A 12,809-nucleotide genomic window follows, 5' to 3' on the forward strand; every position below is an offset into this window, starting at 1 on the left:
ATGGGAGGGGACGTGGGAAACTGCACCCCAGATTTGCTTTCCAATGTCCAACACAGGCGATGGACGCAGGGAGCTGTCAGTGACACAGTGCTGACACTCACCGTCCTAGCAGTGCTGGTGGCTCTCTCTGCAGAGAAGAACCTCTGCAGGCCAGGAGTGAGTGCAGACTCTACTTACCTTTCAGGACTCCGTTATTTTAATCAAAAGAAAACCTTAGTTTACAGTAGACTTTTTCAACTTTTTTTTCATTATTTCCCACCTCAGAAGCATTTTTAGACATTTTTCTCCTAATCGCCTTCCTAATAAAACAGATACCTTCTATGTACTGTATGTACATGTGTGCTTTATATGTAGAGAGTATGCCTCCCACCCCCACCACCAGTGTCTGCCTCCTTGGTGAGAGCTGGGAGCAGGTATCTTTGCCACCAGGGGGAAGGCATAGTTTAGAGAATTCTCTGTTTTCTCCCTCAGTGTGGGGAGAGAAGGAGGGCCTGTGGTCTCAGGCATTTTTAAGATTCCACCATCTCACTCTTCCCCAAGGCCCCCAGAAGTCTTTTAGAACTGAATACTTTATTCTCCAACTATTAGCTATTTATGGAGAATACAAGTTCTCAGACCTTCTCTGCAAAGCCAGTCAGATCATCAATAATAACCACCACCGTGCACCATGAGGAGCTCCTAGGACCTTTGGCTGACTTCCTGCATCTTCTTGAGAGAGTGAAAAAGAATGCGGAGTCCTGACCCTTTCTTACACCAACACCCGACCCTTGAGAGCTTAAGGCTGGAGAGCTATGCAGACCCTGACCCTTGCTGGAGGCGGGGGCCAACACCCCGACAGGCGTGTGACACCTGACCCTGCTGCTATTCTCATGTGCTGACACCACGACCAAGCTTCCACAAGGGCCAAGGCGATCCTGAACTACCTGATAATCATCCCAAGGGATAACATGCAGCAGGAAGAGAGGAGTAACGAATCATGCTGGGTACATTATTTGCCTCAGACTGGAGTCCGGAATAGACACCTTTGATGCCAAACTGGCCAAGTTTGGTCTGGAAGTCATTGAGGGAGAATAAACACAGAGCAGAGCCACACAATGTCATTTTTTAATAGCATCACTTCCCCTGACCCTATTAACACCTCTTTCCATTGAATTCAGCGAGCCACTGAGTGAAGTCTCTTGGCAGCTGCAGTACACATTTGGTTGCTCCTTCGGGATGCAGAGTTCAGAGTGTAAATAGCCCAGCACAGTGTGCTCAGCGCCTTCGCACAGAGCGGAGGGGAGTCTTAAGGGTAACGAAGGGAAGGTGAGAATCAAGCATTGCCAGAGGGGCAACTCTGGGTGAGAACCCAAGTGGAAAATGGCTTATGTAATATTTTAATATTCAATTAAAATCTACCCATATTCCAAGAGATGTTTCTCTCTGGAGCAGGACAACAGAATGCATTCTGTTTGTTTCTCCCATCATCCAGGTGAGCGTCTGGGACTGCCCATGTGGTCCGGCGGTCAGAAAATACTGCCTGCTGCTCGGAGAGAGGAAGAAGGGCTTCCAGCCCCCCAGGGAAGGTTTGCGCTTCTGCAGGCTGAGGACCTCCTCGATTGCCCAGATTCAGGCCCAGAGCCTACAGAGCATGAAGCCACGTGCAGGGAGCGAATCCGATCTTCCTGCAGGGTAGGGTCACCGAGGGTGAAGAGATACAGCTGCGCTGCCGCAGGGAGGTCCGAGATGGAAATCTTTATGAAGTGAGAAAAGACAAGGTGCCCTGCTGCCAGGAGAGCCACCTGTGAAACCCAACGTGCCCAAAGGATGGAAAGCCAAGCCAAAGCCAACACGACCCTCTGACCATCATCTCCGGGCACCTGGGCACCTGGCTTCCAAATCAGCAAACAAGCTCTCTCTTCCACCACATAGGTCCAAGGCCTGGGTCCAAGGCCCACATCAGTTCTGCCTTCTGGCACGCCTTGCGGCAACACCAGGCCCCACATTGGGCCCTGGGGAGAGAGAAAAGCTTCCACATGTGCTCTGGCCTCCCAGCCTCCAAAGGGGCCACGCTCCAGACCCAGGCATTACATGCAGTAGGTTGGTAACCTGATCCCCTCACTTTTCTCCTCTGGGCGGTGACATCCTCTTCTAAAAATGAAGGTTGCCCACCTCCCCAGCCTCAGGACACTGTGCAGGAGAAAAAGACTTTAAAGGCCTTTTGAAGGAGGTATAATAGTACTAAAACGGTCTTTCTCCAGGTTACTTTTAAAATTGGATTTGTAAAATTAAAATCTTACCGAAATCTTTAAGTTAAAAAATAAAGTGATCTTACAACTCAATAAGACAAAAAACCTGATTTTAAAATGGGAAAACTATTTTAATAGACATTTCACCAAAGAAGATGCACAGACAGCTACTAAATATAACACATGAAAAGATGCTCAAAGTTATTAGTTATTAGGAAAACGCAAATTAACACCACAGCGAGGTACCACTACATACCTACTAGAATGGCTAAAAAAATTTTTTAGTCAAAAACAGAGTGTGGGCATGGATGTGAAGAAACTGAAACCCACATTCACTGCTGATGGGAATGTACCCACTTTGGAAGAGTCGCAATTTCTTTAAAACCTTAAACATAAACTTACCATTCAACCCAAAAATTCCACTGCTGAGAATCTATCCAAGAAAACTAAAAACATGTCCACCTAAAAGCATGTTTACAAATATTCGCAGCAGTATTATTTCCAGCCTCAAACTGGTAACAAATGTTTGTCAACTGGTTAATAGATAAACAAATTGTGATATCTCCATATAAAGAAATATTATTCAGCAGTTAAGAGGAATGAATTACTAATACCTGTGGCAATGTAGATGAAACTCAAAAACATTATACTAAATGAAAGAAGCCATGTGCAAATACTATATATTGTACAAGTCCATTTATATGAAGTGCCTAGTAGAGATAAATCTATAGAGACAAAGCAGACCCATAGTTGCCTCAGGCTGGGGGTGAGTGTGGGGTTTACCTATAAATGGGTACCAGGTTTCTTTTGGAGGGTGATGGAACTGATCTCTGGTATTGGTTGCACAACTCTAGAAATGTACTAAATTCATTGAATTGTACATTGACAATGAGTACCGGTAACTTTCCTGGTATGTAACTATACTTCAAAAGGGGAGATAGAGTCAAAGTCATCACAGAGAAATCAGGCAGTAGCAGCCAGATGATCTGAACAATTCTTGATTTGGGAGGAGACTTTTTCATGTATTTTAAAGAAAAATATATCTGAATCTCAGTTTACATATATGAACATGATAATTTGATGCCTAACATTTATTCTTGGTGATTCTTTTGGACCTCAAATAATAAGACCTTATTTCTCTTTGATATAGCATAACATGCTTCTAGTCTAGACCAAGGAGAAGAGAATAGAACACTGAAACAAAGCCAACAGAAATTTTTCACTTTTCTTACAGGAAGAAAAAAGTAAATTTGGGAACATTAAAGAAATAAATAAGGCAAACTTGAAAGAATTCCTCGAGGATGATGTCAAGATCAACAACAACAATAATATTACCACATTTGGTAGCAAAGGTTCTGGCAGGTGGCTTTGCTCATCTATTCTCACCACCACGCAGGGCAGGGCGGAGGAAGTCACCAGGCCGATCAAAAGAGACCTAGCCCCAGTAAGAATGCGATTTGCTCAAGGCCCCAGAGGCAGTGAGCAGCCTTGGAAACTGCCCAGACCCATCGCCGGGGGAGTTTGGCCTTCCAAAATCCCCAACCCCCAATCTTGCCTCCTTGCAGGTGCAGCCCCAGAAAGTTGCAGCCCCCGCACAGGCTCTGGGAGCCTATACAGACAGCGGGTTTGTGTGACAGCACAATTCCTTGCCCTGCGAGAAGGCCTGGCCCACGCACAGACAGCTGGAAGTCACTTCGACCCCTGATGACACCGTTCAAAGCCGCCTCTGTTTGGCTTTTTGATTCCTGATTGACATTCGCTGGCGAGTGGAGATAAATGCTGGGCCGAGGACAATGTTGATCCGCTCTGACTATTCTCGGGAAAAGACTTTTCAGAATAACAAACAAAACAAAACAAAACCCAAAAACATTCGTGTGCTTTAGGGACTGAATAGAGCCCAAGAGGTCCAGGGAAGCAGGGCCGGGCCTTTCAAGGGTCTGGCAAGTCCATTGAGGAGTTAATTGTTTGGGTGTACAATGAGTTTATTCTGAGCACATACAAAGAGCTTTCTCTTCCAGGTCCTTCAAAAGCAAATGTGTCAAAGGGGCCAGAGGAGGAATCCTTATTAATGGCATCTCTTGGGGTCTCTGAGACTGAGGAGCCTTGAAGAACGAGGGAAAAAAGAAACCACCACCCCCATCCTGAGATTCAGAAGGTCTCTCAATGATCCCAAGTCCCCTTCAATTATAGGCTCTTCTCAGACCACATCCACCACCTATCACCCTCACTTACGTTCTTTTAGGCCTCCATTGGCAATCTTTTCCAAAGATACGGACATAAACTTTAGCCTAGTAGAAGTGTGGTAGGTTCCTGTTTTTGAAGGGGCTACTTTTATGCCAGAGCCACCATCCCCCTCAGCATGTGACTCTGGGACCCACTGTGGAAGCCAGAATCACTTATTCTGAGCATCATAAAGAGACAACTGTGCTTGTTTGCCCAAGTCCCTAAAAAACCTTGCCTGAATCGTACCAGGAGAACGACGGAATGTTAGTCGACCTTGGCATTTCCTGAGATGCATGTCCCATGACCAACGAGGCTCAGAAATGTACTGTCAGAGTCCTGACTCTGGGCTTGGAGAGCAGATGCTATCTGGGCACTTTGGGTCTTTTCCAGAGCAAAAGATCAACGCTTTACATTCCATCTACCCACCTGCATACTCCCTCCCCCAAAAGAGTGAAAACAAGCTTAAAGCTTAAAGCTGTCTTTTTGCAAGCAGTTGCCCACATCCTCAAGTTTTACATTCCCCTGAATAAGAGCAAAAACAGAAGGTTGGTGAAAGGGTAGCCTAGAGGTTCAAGGGAACAGGAGGGAGAAAGAGAGGAGGAGGAGGAGGAGATAGGAGAGGAAGAGGGGAGAACCTGGGTTCACACAGAAGACTTCATTAATTTTTTTTCAACTTTTTATTTTTAAATGATTATAGATTCACAGTAGGTTGCAAAAATAATACAGAGAGGTCCCATGCATCCTTCACCCAGTTTCCCCCAATGATAACAGCTTTATAATTAAGGTAATTATATATGTAACTTATAATCATATAGGTAATATCATTATAGTTCCATAAAAAAAATCAGGAAATTGGCATTGGTATAATTCACAGAACTTATTCACATTCCACCAGCTTTACATGCACTCATTTGTGTGTGTATGTAGTTACATGCAATTTTATTCATGCGTAGATTCATGTAACCACCACCACCACCAAGATACAGAACTATTCCATCACAAGGATCTCCCCTGTGCTACCCCAGGAGAGTCCCCCGTCCCCTCCTCCTGTCATCCCTCCCCCACCCCCACTCCCCGCCAACCACTAACTCCATCTCTCTCTAGAATGTTCCATAAATGGAATCATGCAGTATATGATCTTTTGAGTTTGGCCTTTTTCACCTTGCATAACACCTTTGAGATCCATCCCAGTTGTTGCACATTTTAGTATCTGTCCCTTTATTACTGAGTAGTTTCCATGGTATGAATGGAACACAGTTTGTTTTACCCCTTGAAAGACATTTGGGCTGTTTCCATCTTTGGCTCTTACAGATAAAGCTGCCATGATCAGCTATGTACAGGTTTTCATGTGGACATGTTTTAATTTTTCTGGAATAAATGCTCAAGAGTGCCACTGCTAGATTACATGCTAAGTGTATGTCTAGATGTTTTGTTTTATAAGAAGCTTTGAAATGTTTTACAGAGTGGCTGTATCATTTTATATTCCTTACCAACAATGTGTGAAAGATCAAGTTTGTCCACATCCTCACCAGCATTGGGTATTGTCACTATTTTTTAAATTTTAGCTCTTCTAATAGCAGTGTGATGGTATCTTATCATAGTCTTAACTTGCATTTCTTTATGGCTAATGATGTTGACCATCTTTTTTGTGTTTATTTGACCTCTACCTGTGTGCTTTGGTGAAATGTCCAGTGGTGTATTTCGCCCATTTTTAAATTGAGTTGCTTTTCAACTATTGAGTTTTTGAGAATCTTAATGTTCTAGATAAAAGTCCTACATCAGATATATGGTTTGTAAGTATTTGCTCCCAGTCTGTAAGGTTGTTTTTGTTTTTTGTTGTTGCTGTTGTTTTGTTTTTTGTTGTTGTTGTTGTTTTGGGTTTTTTTGTTGTTCTCTTAACAGATCTTTCACAGAGCAAGTATTTAATTTTGATTAAATCCAACAATTAATCAAAATTTTTAATTTTTTGGATCACGTGTTTGGTGTTCTAAAACAACAGAGCTCTAGGCTCCCCTAGCTACAGATTCTGAATATTTTGTCCTATTTTTTCCCTAAAACTTTTAATAGCTTTACATTTTACATTGATGTCCAAGATTCATTTTGAATTAATTTTTGTATAAGGTGTGAGGGTCCTGGGGGTTTTATTTTTGCCTATAGATGCCCAATTGCTACAGCACCATTTATTGAAAGGAGTGCCCTTCCTCCACTGGCACTTTTGCACCTTTGTCAAAAGACAATTTTCCATACTTATGTAGTAGAGCTATTTCTGGGTTCTCTACTCTGTTCCACTGACCTATGTGTCTATCCCTTGGCCAATATCATGCTGCCTTGATTACCATAGCATTATAATCTTAAAACAAGAGTATTATGATTTAAACTATGTGACATTCTGAAAAAGGCAAAAATATGGAGACAATAAAAAGATCAGTGTTGGGGGGGTAGGGGTGGGATTGGGAAGGGGTGAATAGGTAGAACACAGAATTTTTAGGACAACAAAAATACTTTGTATGATACTGTAAGGGTAGATATCTGTCATTATACATTTGTTCATTCACATAGAGCTTACACCAAGAGTGAACCCAGTGTAAATTGGGGACTTTGGGTGACAATACTGTGTCAATATAGGTTCATAGGTTGCAACAAATGTAGCACTCCGGTGAGACGTTAATAATGGGGAGGCTGTGAGTATGGGGAGGCCGGAAGTGCAGGGGAAACCTATGTGCTTTCCTCCTAATTTTGCTGTGAACCTAAAACTGTTCTAAAAAATAGGTCTTTAAAAAAAATAAAATGAAATAAACATTTTAAAAGGGGGAGGGCCACAGAATTTGTTCAGAAGAACAAAGGGAAGCAACCATTGAAAATTTATAAAGTCTTGAGGGAGTAAAATGTTAAAGATAACATTGTTTAAAAACATATAGAGGGATGTCTCCTGCTTTATATCTCTTTTTAATATTTGTTTTAGCTGCTGTAGTCCCATTGCCTTTCCATATAAATTTTAGAATAAGCAGCCTTTGAATCTCACAGCTTGTTTTCACCAGGCACAGAACCCAAGAGCGGTAACTCCTCAGCCTTTACTGCCGGAGCTACTTGGTGCTTGGAGCTGGAGACAGGGGTTCGGATGTGGTCCTGAGACTTTCCCCACATGCTGTAATCCCTGCCCCCTTCCAGGCTCCTGTGCCGCACCTGGAAGTGAGTTCTCTCAGTCAAGGTACAGTGACCAAGTGGTCTGACATGCTCAGAGCTGTCTCACCTGGACTTCAGGGGTCCCACAAAGGTACCAGGCAGAGGGACCAAGAACTTGCCAGTGGGCCAGGCTCACCTCAGCAGGCTGCCTTAGGCAGCCTAAGGGAGAAGAGTCTTTCCTTAGAGGCTCTGGCACTGAGAGCTACCAACTAGAGCTGTTTGGAGGATCTGCCTGCCCTCTGTCCCCTGCAGAGGTGACAGCTTCCTAGCACCTGGAAGCCTGTGCTCCCCTTGGAGGCTTTACCTGTACCTGAAGGTAGCTTCTGTAAGAAGAGGCTAAGAACTATTAGAAAGTGAGCTCCATGGGGCAAGGCCAGGGCTCTTACCAGTGTATTTGTCACTGGATCCTCAGCAACTATAGCAAGCCTGGCACTCAGTAAGTTCTCAATAAGTATTTGTTGAATGAAAGAATAAAAAAACCAAGTATAAAACACCAGTGGTCCCAACAACACCAGGAATGTACAAGAATCTATGACTAGGAGGCTCTTCCAGATCACTATACTCCCTTTTTTTCTCTAGTCCTTGGAAATGGGGATATGGCAGGGACTTGAACTCTTAATTTCATATCTTCCATGCATAAGCTTTCTTTTGGAGACCCCAGAACAGGGGCCAGTGTGAAGGGGTGGGGGTTGAGTAGGTGGAACCAAGCTGGGGGAGCACTTAACTGTGGGAAGGAGGGAGACATGGTGCATGCGTGAGCGCTTACACACACTCATGCGCACCCCTTCTTCAACTATCTCTGAAAAGCAGGCACATGTATATGCCAGGCTTGGTCAGGGTGTTTCAGAGCACCAGAGAGCAGCAACAAAATGTGTGCAGGGAGCAAAGAGCTGTCTCTCATGGGCTTGGGCTGCTTAGGCACAGCTGTGTTCAGCAGGCCCAGCATAGGAATGAAAATGCTTCTCCACAGGGAAATTCAATGTGTGGAGAAGCCAACCTGCACAGGGCATCAGCTGCCCGCCTCCATTCAAACCCAGCCCCCCGGTAGGTAATCAGACTTACATGTTCCAGATCCTGAAATAGCCAGCCTGCACACCTCAGGCTCAGGGCGAGGAAGCGAACGGCCTCAGGGGTGCTAACCAACCCCCATGAGGGCTGAGGCTGAAAGCCACACAGTCCCCTTCCTCTGGGACGCCTGACATCCATCACCGCTGCCCTACGCACATGCCTCAGCCCTCAATGAGGGGGCTGCCTAGTCCGTCACTTGAGTGACAAGATCTCCAAGTTGGCACCAATCTGTAGACCAGGCTCCATGAGAAATTCTAAAGATAGAGGCAAAGAGAGGGACCCTGGAGTAATGACTGTGACTCACTCTTCACCTGGAGCACATACTATGGAGCAGCCAGTGAGGGATTAAAAAAACACAGTCTCTGCAAATTAAAGGTGGGCTGGGTTCTGGAAACTCAGCCCCTTTCCAAGGCTGGCTTGACAAACACAGAAGCCCATGCAAAAAAAAAAAAAAAAAAAAGGGTATGCAGATGTTTTTATTTTTTCCCCTCATCATCTTTAAATAGCTAACTCCCAGACTTCTTACAAGTAGGAAAAAGGCAACCCGCAGAAAATTCCTGATGGCCCCAAACTTTCACTTGTCATTTATAGAAGCAGCACCCCAGAATCTCTAAAATTCTGGGCACTCAGAAGAAAAACAGCTCCCAGATAACCACCAGAAATCATTTTACAAATGTTCTCCCCTTCTTCTTTCATGCAATCGTGTTCATCCCCCCCCCCACCCCCACCGTCACCCTGCTGGAAGCTGAGAACTTCCCTCTGGCACCTCACAAACAATGAAGCCCAGGGCCAGTCCCTGACCATGTTCAGTTATCCTGAAGGCTCCCCAAATCGTCCCCATTCATTATCATCAAGACCCCGAAAAGAGGCACCACAGGGAAATCCACAAGCCTTGGTCAGCCAGGAAAAGCCACTCAGGGTAAACTCATGGTCTCTAAAGACATTTGCTTCGCAGCCGTTCTTCAGACTACTCCAGGTGAAACCAAAACTTCACCTCTACTGCAGCTGCTGCAGCCTTCTGCCAGTTTCGCCGCAGCAGATCGTCAGGGTTGGAGGGGCTGCTGGGGGTGCTCTCCCCGGCTCTGACATTCCTCCGGAGCCTCAGTAAAATACATGTGGATGCACATGTGTCCCCCACCCTCCAAACACACACAGACGCCTTCCCTTGCTCTTCAAGGGTGAGGACCGAAGGAGAAGGGGAGGGGTGGCCAGGATGGGAGCGCCCCAGATCAATGGATATTTGAAACTCAAACACATGGCCAGGACCTACACTGCACGTGTTAATTACCACACATGTGCCTGTAAAGGGGTTCGTGAAACACAAGGGGCCCAAAGATCAGAGCGAGGCAAGGGCATTCCAAGGGATTAAATAAATAGTCTGAAGTTCTGACCCTCTCCCTTCCAGGAGCACGTGCATCTGGGTAAGATAACAGCACCTCCCTCCCTCCTGACCCCCCTTCTCCCCTCAGGCTCCACACCTGTGGACCCAGGAGCCTCAGCAACCCAGGCCTCCCTGTCCAGGCCAGCCGGCTGTGACCTGCTACCGCCCGGCCTCTCTCCCTCCTCCCTTCCTCCCGCTATCTCTCTGGGCCTCCTCGCCCAGCCTCCTCTCTCACTCTGCCTTTCTCCTCTCCTTTGGAGGACTAATTCCTGGCTGGCAACCAGACTCCCCATCATTGTACAATACGCCTTTTCATTCCTTCCAGGCAGAGAGAACCGATCCCTCCAGCCCTGTCAGAGGAGCAAATTCAAGAGGGTGGAGAAAGAATAGGCTGGGTCCGCTCCTCCCCCGCCCCCCCCCCACCACTCACACACCCAGCCCTCCGGCCTCACCTCCGTGCGGGCTGTACCCCTTACCCTGCACAAGCGCCAGGCCTAGCATCTGTCTGAGGCTGGCCAGAGGGCTGCGAGCTCCAGCTCTCTGGAAACGCCTTCTAGGAGACCCCACGTGTGGGCACGAGCTCAGACAAGGGGCCTTTGTGTCTTCCCACCTGCTGCCCTCTGGAGCACATTCCATTCTTAAGTGGCAGCTGAAAGAGGGACCTCAGCGGGCCAACACAGGATATTACGAATGCCCTCTCGCACCCTGTCCCCATTCAAACCTCAGCTTCCTGGACAGGTGTGGCTTCAGGTGGCCCTTCCTACAGGTGGCCCAAAACTGCTTTTCACTGCACTGCCCACGGCAGACAAAGAGAAGAGGATCCACACCGACACTGACCCTCCAAAGCAAAGGGGAAGCGAGCCCACTGACAGAAGCCAGTTCTCCAGGGGTGAGTGAGCCCGGGCATCCCTTTCCGCCTCCCTCCCCCAAGGCCTTTTCACTAAAGAGGGAACCTTGGCAGAACCATCTGGGAGGGAGGAACTCATCTCAGGCAGGAGAGCAAAGAACTGAAAATTGATGGCAACTTATCTCTGAGATGAGGCTTCAGACTCTACGCCCCTGTCCCCTGTACCATCCCTGAAGGAATCAGGTTCCCTGCCCTCTTCCAGATGAATTCATGAGGTCCCGCCATGGCACATGTCTGATTCTTATTGTTATCCTCAGGGTGCAAAGCCACGTCAACCTAGAAAGTACTCCTCTGTGCAGTTGCAGAACTTAAACTGAAACCCATGGGTGGCCTTTCCTGGGGTGGGTGCTTTATTCAGCATTGTGCTCTCAGTTCCCTGTCATTAGGGAAATCCGGGCGCTCTGTTCTGCGTGATTGCCAATTTATTTTTTTCTACCACCAGGACCTCATACCCAGAAATAAAGGCCATGTTCTGAAGACTCCAGCTGCAACAAGCAAAATGGAAGGCGGCTTTCTTTTTCAACCCCAATAAATTGTAGGCACATGCCATTCACAGCGTGGATGATTTCAGGTCTTTGCAGAAAGAAACGTTCATGTGCCTCTTTCACTAAAAGGAAACCACCAACCCTCACGGCTGTCTCCTCTGTCCTGGGAAAGACCTGGAAAGGCACCTGTTCCTTTTTTCTCACCCACTTACTCATTCCTGCTTGCAGGAGGCAGGGCAGCCCTTTTGGTCCGTTGGCCCCCGTTTTCTAGTGGGTGGTGTCGTCACTGTGCTCAGCTTCCACATCTCCTTGGAGCACCTGCCTAGAGGGGCAGCAGGTTCTCTGGACTCAATGCCTGCATTCAGGAAGGGTGACCTTGCCTCCTCTTCCGATCCCCACGCAATGAACTCCTGGAGCAGGGTCCAGGGACTTGTCTTGGTCTCCCCATGACAGTGAGTGCACCTCACACTGATCCTCTACAGACCCAACTATCACATGGGCTCCTACGAGCAAGAAGTTCCCAAGGCCCAGAGTCAGGTAGGAAACCTCAGACTCAGCCAAGGTTCCCTGCCTGGGTTTTACCTGAGAGCCCACAATGGGGGTTCTGGATTGCTTTCTCATGCAATTAAATTGATGGCTATTTTCTATGCAACTATAGCTCTCTGTCTGCATGTCACCTGCAGGTGAACAGTAGTGAATCTTAGTGTCCACTACACGGGAAATTATGGTCGACATGCCCCAGAGACCTATTCCTCACGGCAGCTGGTCCACTAAAGAGCACTCAGACAAACGCCTTAATCAGGGACTATATAATTTGTAGGGCCCAATAGGACATGAAAATGAAAGGTTCTTTGTTCAAAAAGCAGGAAAAAGTGTCATTAAAGAAACTAAAAATAAAGTTTTATCCTCTCTTTCATAGTGTCTCTTTTGACTTGCAGTGGTGGTTTTGAATTTGCTATTTAATGTTATTCTAGGTAAAGAAAAAAATGCATCCCAAAAGCTTATGTACATGAGAGCCAACATCAGCAGCAGGTACGCACATTGCACGTACTTCTTCTGTTCACATGCATGCTTCATTTGTCCTGTTGACTTTACGTACTTAAAAACACGGGTTCAAAGACAAAACAATTAAGAATTTCATGACTACAACCACACAGGTCACAAGCCCATGAAGCCAGACTAGTCTTAGTAAAGAGAATCTAGATGAGCTGGAATAATCATTAAGAAGCAGTGAGGGGGGAAATGCTCAGATAGATTTCCAAAATAAGAGAGTCAAGGCAGACTTGAGCAGGCCTACTTTCATTATCCTTCTTGGTTTAATGCTGGCTACACCG

At 46.4% G+C, this 12,809-nt stretch overlaps 1 protein-coding gene across 4 annotated transcripts in view; it reads right to left on the bottom strand.

Moving 5' to 3' along the window:
* Window positions 1–12,809, bottom strand: part of SMOC1 (SPARC related modular calcium binding 1) — a 129,719-nt gene that overhangs the window by 34,823 nt on the left and 82,087 nt on the right. The gene's annotated exons all lie outside the window — the stretch shown is intronic.

The sequence above is a fragment of the Pteronotus mesoamericanus genome, unplaced genomic scaffold, assembly GCF_021234165.1.
Source record: "Pteronotus mesoamericanus isolate MK-2021 breed Mesoamerican mustached bat unplaced genomic scaffold, CSHL_Meso_final contig_182, whole genome shotgun sequence".
Classification (NCBI taxonomy): domain Eukaryota; kingdom Metazoa; phylum Chordata; class Mammalia; order Chiroptera; family Mormoopidae; genus Pteronotus; species Pteronotus mesoamericanus.